Source organism: Macrobrachium nipponense, chromosome 35, assembly GCF_015104395.2.
Source record: "Macrobrachium nipponense isolate FS-2020 chromosome 35, ASM1510439v2, whole genome shotgun sequence".
Lineage (NCBI taxonomy): Eukaryota > Metazoa > Arthropoda > Malacostraca > Decapoda > Palaemonidae > Macrobrachium > Macrobrachium nipponense.
Window position 1 is genome coordinate 16158550 of NC_061096.1, and position 15000 is coordinate 16173549.

The 15000-nt window shown below is 34.7% G+C and overlaps 1 protein-coding gene across 7 annotated transcripts in view; it reads right to left on the reverse strand.

The window, feature by feature from the left end:
* The window catches only part of LOC135208437 (uncharacterized), a 579462-nt gene that overhangs the window by 454824 nt on the left and 109638 nt on the right, over positions 1–15000 (reverse strand). The window lies entirely within an intron of this gene.

A 15000-nucleotide genomic window follows, 5' to 3' on the forward strand; every position in this document is an offset into this window, starting at 1 on the left:
GTTTTAAATTTCTATTAACAAATCATTTATTGATCTCGAAGTTCATTTGAACGGGTTTAACATATTCTATTTACGAAAGTTTTTTAGTCTTCTTACCTTTTTGCGGCAATATTTCATGTCTTTCAACTCTGTAGACGTTAGTGAACTTATTGTAGTCGGTAGGAACCCCAGGATATTCGTTTTACAATATCTTGACTTTTGGAAGTCCAATTCTTAGTAGCTTTTCTTCTGAGAGTAGTTCAATTCTTCCAACTCTCCTTGTGATGAACAGGCTACTCTTATTTCACTGTTGCGCAAAGGACGAGATACTAAGATACTATATGTGCGAATGAGAATACAACAACAAAGGTGTTAACCTGAAAAAACAATATTACTGCCAAGTCGGCTGTGCCTGCAGTGTGCCCGTTTGTAATGACATCAAACGACAGACTGGAAAATCTGCCGGCTGTAAATGAGTTTAGCATCCAGAGAGAAAATCATTTTTACGTGACCTGTCCACGTTCCACTTGTTGGAAGTTCGTCATTTAGTTAATTAAACATTCTGTGAGAGTGTGCCGTAAGTATGATTATAAAAGCTGTCCAATTTAAAGCTGCAACCATTTCAGTTCACTGGCACATTGATGAATATACCTGCCTTGTATGTACCTAAAACCGTGCTTACCCGGCAAAATTAATGAAGAATACTTAGAAAACAAGCTGTACAGATAAGACAAAAGTAAACCATCATAAGAAAATGATTCTTTACTTAAAATAAATCTTTAAATCATAAGTGGAATAAATAGGAGAGTATTTCCGAGGAACAATGAATCCACAAGATAAAACATCTTCTAATGGAAGGGAACCAAACTACCTGTGAAGAAATGACTACCAATGGATCTTGGCTTCAATGCCGGGTAGCAAATTCCCGAGATGCAAGCTACTATTGCACCGACTAAGGCACATCGAAGGCAAGATAAGTTAATTATTTCCCTATATGGACATTTATCAAGTTAATACACAGATTAGGGCAAACATGTGGTATATATATATATATATATATATATATATATATATATATATATATATATATATATATTCTAATGAATATCCATATACTTTATTCGGTAACTGTGACACCAACCAAGGTATAACGAAATTTCTCTTTGACTGGTCTCCGCTTGGTGTCATTTAAAAGATTTTTTTGCTTGTTTTAACATGTTTAACAATAAAAGAACAGAAATAAAAAGGATAAATACCGATTTGAAGTTGGACAAAAACTACCATTTCTATGCTTTGCTATGTAGAAAGTATTTGCTATAGAAAGGAATAATTTTTCTTTTTTCACAGAATGAATTTCCCGAACAATTCCTTTTGTAATAATATAAAGTCGACTGTTATATAGTTCAGCCAATGTGCAATAAAGCATAACAATACATAAATTTTTGACAGTAAGGCTACATCGGTGTTTTATGAATAACTCATGAATGGTTTCAATCCAGTTGGGCAAAGATTGCCCTCTTGAGGATCTCTGATTGGTAATCACAATTATGCTGATATACTTCGTGACAGGGTACTGATGCCATTCTGCGTGTTTCTCCTCTATTCTCTATAGCTCTCCGCCAAGCTACAACCCTCAAAATTCCACTAACAACTAAGCGCTCAATCAACACCCTGGATTAGCCAGATTTTTTATTTTTCAGGAATACACTCACCTCTCACCCAGTTTATGGGATAAAAGTACAATCACATGATAACATGTGCTATGAGAGAGAGAGAGAGAGAGAGAGAGAGAGAGGAGAGAGAGAGAGAGAGAGAGAGAGAGAGAGAGAGAGAGAGATGCAAACATGAAAAAGTTTGCCGTTTAATAAAAAGAAAATCTCCAAAAAGGAAAATAAGGAAAAAAATAAAAAATGATGCTGTAGGGACAGTGATAAAGATAATTAACGTTTAAAGTAAAGGAGACATGAAGGTTCATATATATATATATATATAATATATATATATATATATATATATATATAATATATATATATATATATATATATAAAAGGGTCCAGTGAAGAATATTTTATTATAGAACGTTTCATACTGCTTCAGAGTACATCTTCAGCCTGTAATTATAAAATTGAATTAATATTTAAACAATACATTAAGACTAAAATATCAAGATAATAAGTTAATTAAAAACCTTAGAGAACATTTAAAACAAACAATAGACTAAAACTTTAAGAAATATGTAATTAAAATTTACAGAAACATTTAAAACAAATAATGAGAGGACAAGTATATATATATATATATATATATATATATATATATATATAATATATATATATATATATATATATATATATATACACATATACATTATTATTAACAACATAAATTACTACCTGCAGTGATTCGAATGAAGCAAAACATGAAGCGTACTTACAAGAAGTCACTACAACTAAAGATTGCAGTAAATAAAAAAACTGAAAAAAAGAGAACACTACAACAATTATCTTCTAAGAATATGGAGCTCTGAGCTGGAACTGTAAATGTTGGAAAAGTGATGAATAGATTGGTTTAATAAGATTACTAAGATGGGTAAGGTAATTTGGATATGAATGTAGTTCAAATACGTCAAGTAGAATGAAAAATTACTTCCTCTCTTTTTCTATAAAAACAAACATACACAAACCGGGGTACAAACAGCCACACATGAGTAGGCAAGCATACAAAACTTCGTCATACAGAACCCAAGTTCAGAATAAGCGCCGACACTCTCAAACTATTCTATACACAGACGAAAATCAGAATACATGAAAGCTAGTATTTGAACACATATCCTCATTTCTAGGACACAAATAAAAAGCTACGACCATTATTTGTTTACCAGGAACATAATTTACTGGGACGATTTCCTCCTGTTTCATCAGGGCTTACTGGAAGTGCTGTCGCACATAAGGCCAACATAACAAGGTCTTTATTTCAAAAGCTTTTCTTTTATAACTGGAGGTTGGGTCACACATGTCATACACAACAGTGCTTATGAGAGAGAGAGAGAGAGAGAGAGAGAGAGAGAGAGAGAGAGAGAGAGAATGTGCTGCTATTTCCAAGAAGTACATACAGACAGACGCACAAACACACACACACACACACACACACGAGAGAGAGAGAGAGAGAGAGAGAGAGAGAGAGAGAGAGAGAGAGAGAGAGCTGTTGATGTGCAGCTTGACTTAAATCAATAGGCTTTTCGTGGAAAAGCTGTAAATGATGTTGAGAAGGACGGAGCTCGGAATTCCACGTCTTCCCCCCAGCCTCTCTCTATCACCCACTTCACTTTGAATCTGAAGGCTGCCTCCATCCCTGCAACCCGACCTGTTTTCCCCCTAAAATGTCAACGAATAATAGAAAATTCTAAGGTCAGCCACTATATCAAAACACGATATGCTTTTGATCTTATTTAGAACTGCACAACCTACATATTGGGGGAATAACATAACGATCTAAGCATCTGCAATTAAAGTCGATAGACTCATATGTTCTGATAGGAATTCCATTCTTATCGCCCCGCAGAAGGAAGTCAACAGGCCCCGGTAAGTAAGAAAATGAGTACAAAGGATTTGTCTCTTTCATAGTTGTGGAGAATAGACATAAAAGAACAATAATGCAAGCATAATAAAGCTTTCCAGAACACATCTCGGATGTTTTTGGTCTCCTTCTGGGAAACCCAGCATAAAAAAAAAGAAGTTATGAACAATGGAACACGGATAACCCTCAAGTTAAGTTACTCCCTGTAAGAATATGTATACACATGCCAGAAGGTACATGTATTTTACAATAATAATTCTATATTCGTATTCATGGTTTTACCAATAACCCGACATCCACATCTTTTCCTCTTTACCTTCCCTCAGTATTCTGTCGTTAGCATTCAATCTGATCTTGAGTATATAAGATCATAAAACATCTGAGGTATAAGATTATCAACATGGTCATTCGATACCATCAAGAAACAGTTCCATTCCGTATGGATGTCTACAATTAACATCCAGATCGTTAAGCTTAAGCTTGTTTGAAGAAACTATTACTCAGCACATCACTTCTAGAACAAGTCTGCATGTTCAGGTCGTTTATAATGTGGTCCCGACTGATTTCATATTTCCTGGTCCTACTGTGAATATTGTTCTAATATCTGTGAAGGATTTTTGTTTCTTCTCCCGTCCCGTCAGCTCTCCTTTAAGCTTCTTCCTCTTGATCACATTTCTACACTTCTGTGCGACTGGCTGAATGTTCCGCGAAAACATTTTTATCAATGTTTCGTCTATCAATTTCATCACCATTACCGCCGCTCCGAACGCCTATTTGAAATTCTGCCACTTTTGTCTTTCCAATGCTTTATTCCATACACTTTTGACTGACTTAAATTTTCATTTTATTTTAGTTCATTTTTTATAGGATGAACACACTTCTAACGTTGACGGCCACAGTGTTGCAACTATAATTCAGCAGAGCTTGGAGTTCAAGACTTTTCACCTACGGTCCTGACCTCGATAAGAACACTGGATTGCCCCTTCCATCTGCTTTTGCAGAAAGAAACTGGGTTTGGCTTTTAATAACTATATACCAATAGTTTTAAAACAGAAACGTGAAGTTTTTTTTTATCTTTCTGTAAAAGAAAACTATTCAAGATGGCAATTTGTATGTCCGCCCTCAGATCTTAAAAACTACTGAGGTCAGAGGGATGCAAATTGTTATGTTGATCACCCACCCCCAAGCATTAAATATACCAAATTGCAGCCCTCTAGCCTCAATAGTTTTTATTTCATTCAAGATTAAAGTTAGCCAAGATCGGGCATCTGGAATCGCTATAGGTGCTAACAAAACAGGCCACCACCAGGCCTTGGCTGAAAGTTTCATAAACCGTGGCTGAGAGTTTCATGGGCCGTGGCTCATAGTTTCATACAGTGTTATACGCAGTACAGAAAACTCGTTTTGGCGCATTTCTTACTTTTTGGCTTTGGTGGTAATACCTAATCATAGCCACATGCAGCTCCAACGATATTTTCGAATTATGGAACCTACTGTAAACCAGCCTCATACCATTTTTTCAGTAAGTTCTGTCCCTAAAGGGTAACAAATCTCCGATCAACATCTGAGCGATATTGAGTCATCAATAAATGATTATGAAACCTCAAGTTTAATTAGCTTTCATTCCTGGCGGTGATGACCTGAAGACCCTTCACACTTCAGCGTCGTGTGTCTACATGCTACCGCTGGAAATTCCAAAGTAAAACCAAATTTTTACTGACCAATTAGGAGGAAAGACCAAGAACAAACAACAGGAAAAAAAAACGTTTAAATCCTTAAAAAAAAAAAAAAAAAAAAAAAAAAAAAAAAAACTATTACAAGTATTTTAAAGGCCTTGCAAAGCGATGAACAAACTATAACAGCTAAGAATAAGCACAATCACGAACATAACACGAAAATAAAATAAATGCATAAAGTTTACAACACGAATCATGTCACCAAACACCACTGACGCCAGGAGCTGAAAAGTGCAAAGACTGTACAACTTGTTCCAAAAACAACGTAAAACCTACGCGTGCATAACGCATAAAAAAATTTCATCAATATCGTCTCCAACCAGAAGACGGAAAGAGGGTCCGCAAAATTACGCTGTTCTTGCTGTCATTTCTACAAATAACTTATTTTCAGTTCTTCTTCTATAAGCTTCCATTAATGTATATCTGAGTATTGTAACTCCTCTGATGCCTAGGGGAGTTCAACAGACATTATCACGAAGTATTCTCCTTTGGGTGATGCGAAGGGCATGTCCCAGCTATCTTCATCTCCATTTCATCGTTATCTCATATACATCTGGAACTCCCGTAATTTCCCTCATGGAATCATTTTTCATTCTATTCTGCCATCTGACTCCCAATATCCTTCTTTACAACATTTTCTTGATATAGACTTACTGTAATACCATGGTTTTATAACCACTTAACGGTACAGATACTAAATTAATAAATAATCTTACTTTCGTACGCAACTTCAGTCTTTCTGATTTCCAAAGATTATTTAGTTTTTTTAAGTCTTTCTCTATATTCCAATTCAACGAGGACCTACATCTGGAAAGACTCAACCTGTTTAATCCTTTCTCATACTATTACTATTTCATTTCTTTGTGTACGCTGTTTGCTTTATTTCAGTTTTCGAGGAAGCATCGCACTATTTACCTCAAAATTACAAAACAAAACTCTCATTAACATTAACTGTACAAGTCCTACGTTCACAGATAATTTCAACCATAGCGACCACATGTGCCTCTAATATTCTTCTGTGGCCACAACAAATGCCTTCTCGCCAGACAGAGCTGAACAATATGTTATAACAAACAAAAAACGGATCTGTTCAGTAAGGTAACCCTTCTTCGATAAATTTGCTATAGCTTCCATGCCCAGATATCAGGCATTGTTTCCTTATTCCATTTCCGACTGAAATAATCTTTCTGTACAATATTTCCTTCATGACGCGGTTTTTCCATCTACGCATCAAAACCTGTGAAACATTCATATACTCTACAATCATGTCTTCTTCAGCTTCTAATATGCCTATCAAATTATCTCCCTCATATCTCCTATTTATTAGCCCACAGATGTTCCGCCCAATGATGCTCTTACTCTTTTTCTAAAATTAATAATTCATCTCTCTTGTTGACAGATATTTTCCTCTTCCGCTTTGCACCCGTAGATAATTCTTTAATAATTCTGTGAGACACCCTAACGCCACTGCTATTCTTCCCTTGACATTGTGAAAAATTCCTCAAAGTGCTAGATCACCACGAACAATGACGGGAAAAATATTCTACATTAGAGTCCTCTCCTACTCCCAAAAATAATCAATACCAACGCGAGTGAATACAGCACCACAACACAAAAAAAAAAAAAAAAAATATATATATATATAATTATGGTATATATTATATATATATATTATATTATTATAGGTAGTGATATATATATATATATACAATAGAATTATATATTATTTTATGTTTAATAATTATTATTATATATATAAAGGATATGTAATATAAACTTAATATTAATATACTTAATTATTATATAGTAATATAATTATACAAATTTAAACATATCCTCCCACTGCAGTAAAACAAATTGGATACATTATGATCGAGCAGATCCTAAGTACGCATCAAATATGGAAAACAAACGAGCAAGTATATGTAAATTACAAATCACATATCATAAGGTCATAAAATTAATGTATTAAATACCAACTGCAGTAACGAGAGTTCATAATAATAATAATAATAATAATAATAATAATAATAATAATAATAATAATAATAATATCAAGACTATATGGAATCAAATGGCCATTTTCTTACTCGTGGTACTAACATATTTGAGAAAATCAGCTTCCTAAGAAGCATGATGTAAGAAGCTCATAATATGAATATGAAGAACTGCAAATTACAGGAAAAAGTACATTTTCACCGACAGACTTGAGGTATCACTTCTCTTTATTGTATAAAACACACTGACAAGGTCACATTATGTTATATAACAATGAAACTACTAGCTTTCTTAATTGTACAAACACAAAAGCACCCAAGTGTCGTGTAATTGTCAGTAACATCAAACAACCGACTTTAATCAATTTTACAATTGTCGTCAAAAAAGCAAATTTAATAAAAAAAAAAAATACTTAAGATTAAGATACGGAGTCCAGAACTACGTAATTGTACCTAGAGGCAAGGAATTAATAATGCAGTCCTTTGGACCTTGTTAATTCTAACTACGGTCACGGACGATTCAGCTACCCTCCTTAAGGTATAGCTTGATGTGAATACCTATTGTAGACCAAGCTTTTGAGGAAACCATTTGACGCAAATTCTTTTTTAGCGTCAAGTCAATTAAGGATATCATAAAAGGAGGGTAGCAGAATCATCCTTGACCGTAGGTTTTTCCTGACTAGCTTGTCATTAAAGTAATTAAAATTAACATGGTAGGGCTGTTCTTATTAATTTACTCCCTCGAAGTGCAATTACGTTGTTCAAGTGCAGTGTTGCTGAGTATAGCACAATTGAATAACTTCTGTTTTAGCGAATATAGCAATGCTATTTTATTCCTGGTATTAACTACTTAACACTTGGGAACTTTTGACTTAGTAAGTTCATGTGAATGAGTTTCTTTACAATTGTGTAACCACAGTATAATCCATACGGTAAGAGATGTGATGTCTCGAAACTGAAGGTGAAAATACAACGTTTTCCTCGAGTAATCTCAGAAGCCGATCGTTTTTCTGTAAAGAAACTGTTTCAATGAAGCTCCTTGTTTTTATATTTTGGCTGGTAATGAATAATGAACTTTACACGCTTTAATATCCTTAATGGTCACGACAGCAAAGAGAGGTCACAGAGAAAACCTACTAACTAGGAAACACATCTAACATGATGAGGTAGAGATACTAATGACTTACTTTGGCTACGGTACAAGGAAATGAACAGAGGCGTAAATGAGAATATCATGAAACAAATAAACTATTCCCCAACAGACAAATTTTGAACACGGTTCTTTAAAAAACTATGTTTTGACACACGTGCCCCATAAGCGTGAATGGACCCTAGGTAAAATATTTGTGAAAAAAATCTACGGAATAAAACTGCCAGCATAAAAATCAGGAACTTCTGTGATGAAGCTTCAATATGCAAAAACTATTTATGACAATAAATATTTATTTCACTGATTTTGATTCGTCCCATTTATCCTACAGCCTCTAATTTCATTGACCGAAAAAGTAAGTTTAAAGAGTGAATTCCAAGTTCCATGTTGCAATGCATGGAAAAATACTATATCATGGCAAAGATTGTAACACACATAAAGCTTATGATTCTAGTTCTTTCTAGGGGCAAATATAGATTGAAATTTTACAGGAAGTGTGATTTTTGCTATAAAGAAAAAAAATTGTAAAATACTCTACGGTCGGAGAACTTGCAATTTCAGATTTATCCATTCGTAATAATAAACGGCGCACTGTTATTAATTAACTGCAATATTGCGGGATAAAAAGACAGTTCAAGAGTGTAGCTTTTCAAATGTATTAGCAAGATTTACGAAGGCAGTACATCTTAAAAACCGACTTTTTAGGAATCTTATTATCATGCATATACCTCATCTTTGTTTTCCTTCACTGTAGATTATTATTATTATTATTATTATTATTATTATTAATTTCCTGTTAACATAGGGTATAATTTCGCTTTACAATACATGGAAGAACGGCTCTGAAAACTACGGTATCCACTACAAAAATTTTATATGAAGGATGTGTTAGATTTCGATATGTTTCATTCTGTGGATATCACAGTAGAGTATAGAAATATAGGGTATACGTATAATATACATATACATATATATATGTATATATATATGTATATATATATGTATGTATATGTATATGAATATGTACGTATATGTATATATATTAATATATATATGACATATATAAACTGTGATATCCACAGAATGAAACATCAAAATGTAACATATCCTTCTTACAAATTATAGCGACATACAATGCATACATGTGTGACGTAATCTACTAATAATTTCATACGTTAAAATCACATTACCAGAGATAAGCACCTCTTAAATTATACCATAATGAAGTTTTCCGTTAAATCTGCAGCATTGATCATTAAATATAATCTTAAATAATCTAATGCAATCCACAATGCATAAATCATGCTGAAATTAATCCAAAATTTACTGTGTAAGCGAAAATTCTAGGTATCTCAAAAGTTTCATATTGCTTGAGGTTCACTCTTGCTGGCAACGAAGACACAACAAATATCCTCCAATTCATTATCATATTAGGTACCTGTACTTACCAATTCGATCACAGCCTTCTCTGATATCAGATTAACCCAACTGACATATTCGAGCACCTTACCTGCAATGAAAAAAAAGGAGATTAATTTAGCAAATCCCGAGTTACATATATGAGAAAGAACTAAGTATGATTAATCATTCCTTGTAAAATTAGACCAGAACATATTTTCTTTCTGCAAAGACTTACAAGCGCTGGGACCTATGAGGTATTACATTGCTGGGAGGAAAACCTCGCCGTTGTATTATCAAACAATTCTTATGAGAGGCTGAAAAATAAGATGGAAGAAAGAGAACATGAACAGAGTTACAGTAAAAGGAATGAAAGGGGTTGCAGCTAGGGGTCGAAGGGGCGATGCATAGAATCTTCTTATGTAACTTCTACCACTGACCCCCTCCGGGAGCAAAGACGTTCAAGCACAGCCAAATCTCTCTGGATGGACGGTATATTAATTGCCGTTAGTGTTCAAATATACCTCTACTCGGTATATGAATAGTGGCTGAGATATACTAAAAATTTGGCAAAGATGCCATGTTGAGGGGGTGCAGTCTTTATGGTTCTCCTAAGAATAAAAAACAAAATGGGAAAGGCGCAAAGGGCACCTCGCCAAGTCTATAAACTTCTTTACAATATTACCCTAGAATGTCTTTACACTTATACTTCAAACGACCTACCTAATTACCGGATACACGAAGGAGGAAGCTTAACTTTTCCTCTCCCAAGTTTCATATTCCAAACACGTTAGACACCCGAGTTATCTGATCACTAAGAAAAGCTATGGGCGACAGACTATTTCAGTCTGTGAAAATTATTAGCCGATGAAAATATAAGATTATATGAAATATTACGCTCTTATAATGCTGGAATAAAAAAATATATAATATAGTATATATACATATATATCATATATACTATATATATACCATATATACTGCTATATGTATATGAAAAATAGAAGATTATACGAAATATTAAGCTCTTATAACGTTGGAATTAAAAATATATATAATATAGTACATATACATATATATCACATAATATACTTTTACTATATATATATATATTTATATTTATGTATATATACACACATACATATATATAGCTATATGTATATATATATAAACACAAATGGACATTTTCCCCAATAAGATCCTTCTAACCTGAGAAGAGGGTCGATGAGTCTCATGTCTTAGGAAAAGAAATAATCATTATCGTCTGTATTTTTGAACAAGTATACCAATTTCTAACGTATAAGTGCATCAAACACATTTAACACATTTACAAAGACTCATTAGCAGTACTCATAACTAGCATATAAATTGAGTCAATCACCTCTAGTCCACAAGAAACAATTTTTGATTCCTACGTATTGGGACTCTTCCGGTTTCCGAATTTTATAACCTTTTCCCTCACCACATCGTCTTTCAACCTCTCCATTTGATTAAATAACTTCACCCATTCTGAATCAATTAACTTATCATATTTTCATGCCGTTAAATATATGGTTTTTCCTCATCGTTTTAACCGAATGGGAGCGATAATCATTCCATCAAACATCCTGTTAGTCTTTTTGAACACTTCTCCAAAATGTTGTAGGACTTTCAAGGTTTCCACTTCCCTTCTCGTTCACACGCTGTCATTTACTTCTCGTCCTACGATCATGTAAATAGCATCTACTCAATCCATCTCCAATCTGCTGCAATAAATGATAATATTTATTGCACCACCTTCCACATTAATATCCACCTTCAGAGTTTGATTCACTTCATTCTTTCCCCTCTTACAAATAATTTCAAATTTCTCCATTCACTGAAGCTTCTCATCCGTACTACAAACCACGAAACATGGAAAAGTCAACCACTCCACGCTCTATTCACAACTGCTTCTCTCACACCAGAAACTTGTACCTGAATCTGGTCTCTCCTTTACTTTTACCATTACTCTCTGCATAAAAATACTAGACACACATGGAAACATAACTCACTAATCTTGATTAATATGACCTAGTTACTCTCCAGGAAAAGCTTCATTTCACCTTACGACTCCTAATAACTCTCAACAAAGTGCCTACTAAATTTAAACCTTACATTTCACGGCATTTCTGTCATTACAAAAAATGCGACTCACAAACTTCAGGTACACCTTTCATACCACCAATCTCTTTCCCGTTTAAAAAATTTAGTTATTTTATCACCTTTTGTCTGGTTTTCCCTCGTTAATCATGGTACATCTAAATGTACTCTCAGTTTTGGTCTCTAACCTCATCTATTACCTTTTCCAATTTGGCAAGTGATCAATTTTCCTCTCATCCATTTCTCTGAAATGTTCTCTTATAGAAACGTACTTTGTCATAGCATGTTAGTTAGTCAGTCAACTTATTAACAAAATGCAGCACCTTACTTGTAATTCCATCCAACGCCTGGCACTTTACCACTTTTCGACCATTTGTCTGCCCAATTTATATCTCAACAGCCACTTACAATATTTCTTTGGGATTTAGTAAGTTGGGAAAATCATATATGAATATGAACAAGAATAAGGTATGAAGGTATAAGAAAACCTTGAGGATATTGGAACAGATGTTAGCCTGTATATTGGAAGAATGGAAGCATTTGGTTCATTAAGGTTTGTTAATGAACAGAGGATCGCAGGATGAGTCAAAAGGTAACAGAGGATGGTGGGATGAAACAAAAGGCGAGTCACTGAGCAGGTGAGGCAAGATGGCAACCGTCTATGCAAAACGTTCAGAAGAAATGATGAATATCTATGAAAGCAAAGTTGGACTCTATGAAAGGATTGCTGACCTGATTCTCCTTTCTGGAAGCCACATGTTGCAAATAAAAGCACTGTGCAAGGCTGTAGCAGTGATACAAGTTGTTTGCTTACTCATGTGGGAAGTAAGGAAGATTATAAGGGTGGGAACTACGAAAATATAAAATGGTTAGCGAAAGTGAAGACGGGTCAATCTGTTCTGTCGAAAGAATGAATTGTAAAAGCTGAGTGAAATTCGAAGCGTGGAAGGAAGGAGAAGTTCTGGAGACATTATCATATGTATTTGGAGGTCTACAGGTATTTAACGGAAGGGTATTCATATTCATAATGTAATAATGTTATCAAAGACAGAAGCAATTCATGCAATGTACCATGAGGGACCAGCGCAATGGTGATAAATCTTTGGGTAGCTAAAGAGGCTTTTTGTGCAGGCATTCGTTTGAATCACCAGCGAAATTATGAAGGTTGTAGTGCCTAGCGTCTTGATGACTCAATGGGAATAGGAATGTTGTGTACGCAATCCGAAGGGTCTCTACAAAAACCTGATCATGTCAGTCTTCAGCTTTATATTGCTTATGAAAAACTGAATACAATTTTACGCATATTTATGCGATATTACACAGCCAATCTAAAATAGCTCTATTTTTCAACCTCAAGCGCGGTCCCTTTCACGATATTTCGTAAACCCACGCTCCCAAGCCCCTATGGAGGAAAAGTTAGACCATGAGAATTTATCTTGCTACATTTAAATTTCTGTAAGTCGAACTGAAAATTTTAAAGGCACTTACACACAATCACAAACACACACAGTCAGAGGAAATTCTTATTTACTATATAATAAACAAAAAGAAAAATGAATGATACTGATAGAGCCCAGCCAACGATCCTCATATATGAAGTGACTTATTAGAATGACTTTGTTAGGTTAGAAATTATTATAAGGCTACCGAGAAAAGGCAAAAGTTCAAGTTCAAATGAGAGAGAGAGAGAGAGAGAGAGAGAGAGAGAGAGAGAGAGAGAGAGAGAGAGAGAGACTTTGTAAACTTTCATATTAATGACACATACGAAAAAGAATTTCACCGATATACGATGACCAGATGGATCTCATTTTGATGCTGCAATATCTAAGACGTGCAACTGGTTAAATAAGGAAGCAAAAAGTTATGTATCGCATTACACAAATCTGACGCCATTGGTAGAGTTATGAGGGAAAGATGACGCCACTAAGAGAGCCTCTGATTACTGGCCATGAACTTTTGATGCACGTATATTCATTATGTGGATGCATAAATAAATATTAATATGAAAAAATACGAAAAACATGTCTATTAACGTGTGTAAAAGTTCACATTCACAACTCGTATATGCATACTGAACATACTATGATGAAAATCATTAGCCTTAAGTATGTCAGAGAGAGAGAGAGAGAGAGAGAGAGAGAGAGAGAGAGAGAGAGAGAGAGAGAGAGAGAGAATACTTGAAGCGAATGTGATAGCATGATTCATGCATGACAGGAGAAGAGTCGTCTTCACCTACAACTCAATGAATGAAGGCAGTTGTATATGGCTGGGAACGAGTCTCACTCTACGACCACCGGGGTAGGCTTTTCCTTCGTCATCTTAAGTGGCATTCTCTCTCTCTCTCTCTCTCTCTCTCTCTCTCTCTCTCTCTCTCTCTCTCTCTCCGGGGTGAGTACTTGATCATTTCTCTCTTTCTCTCTCTCTCGCTCATTCTCGCAGGGAGAGTATTTTTGATCATCCTTGCTCTCTCTCTCTCTCTCTCTCTCTCTTCTAGAATGCAAAACTAACACAACATAAGCACGCGAGTACCTCATACACTGATGGGACTGTGTGTGTACGTGTGCGTGTGTGTGTATGTTGGCATGACCGTCAGTATAGGTGTTTGCGCAACGCAATCATGTGTCTGATAAGGAAACCTATTTACATAAACAGACAAATAATGGTCTCTAGTGTGATTAACTCTCACGTGAACAGGTGGCTTTGATCAGCTCTTAAAATACCAGAACGAACTGAACACTTCAGTATACAAGTAAGTAATGTTCTATTAATATTTAAAACTTTTACGGTTTTAACTTTATATCTCACAAAATGTTCAACATTAGCACATTTTACACACACACACACATATATATATATCTATCTATCTATCTATCTATCTATATATGTGTGTGTGTGTGTGTGTGTGTGTGTGTGTGTGTGTGTGTGTGTGTGTGTACATATAAAAAATATATAAATGAATACGACTCTACAACAACATAAAAAAATATAAGAAAAACTCCTGCAACGGCAAAGAATGAAAAAAAAAAGTATCGATACACAAGCA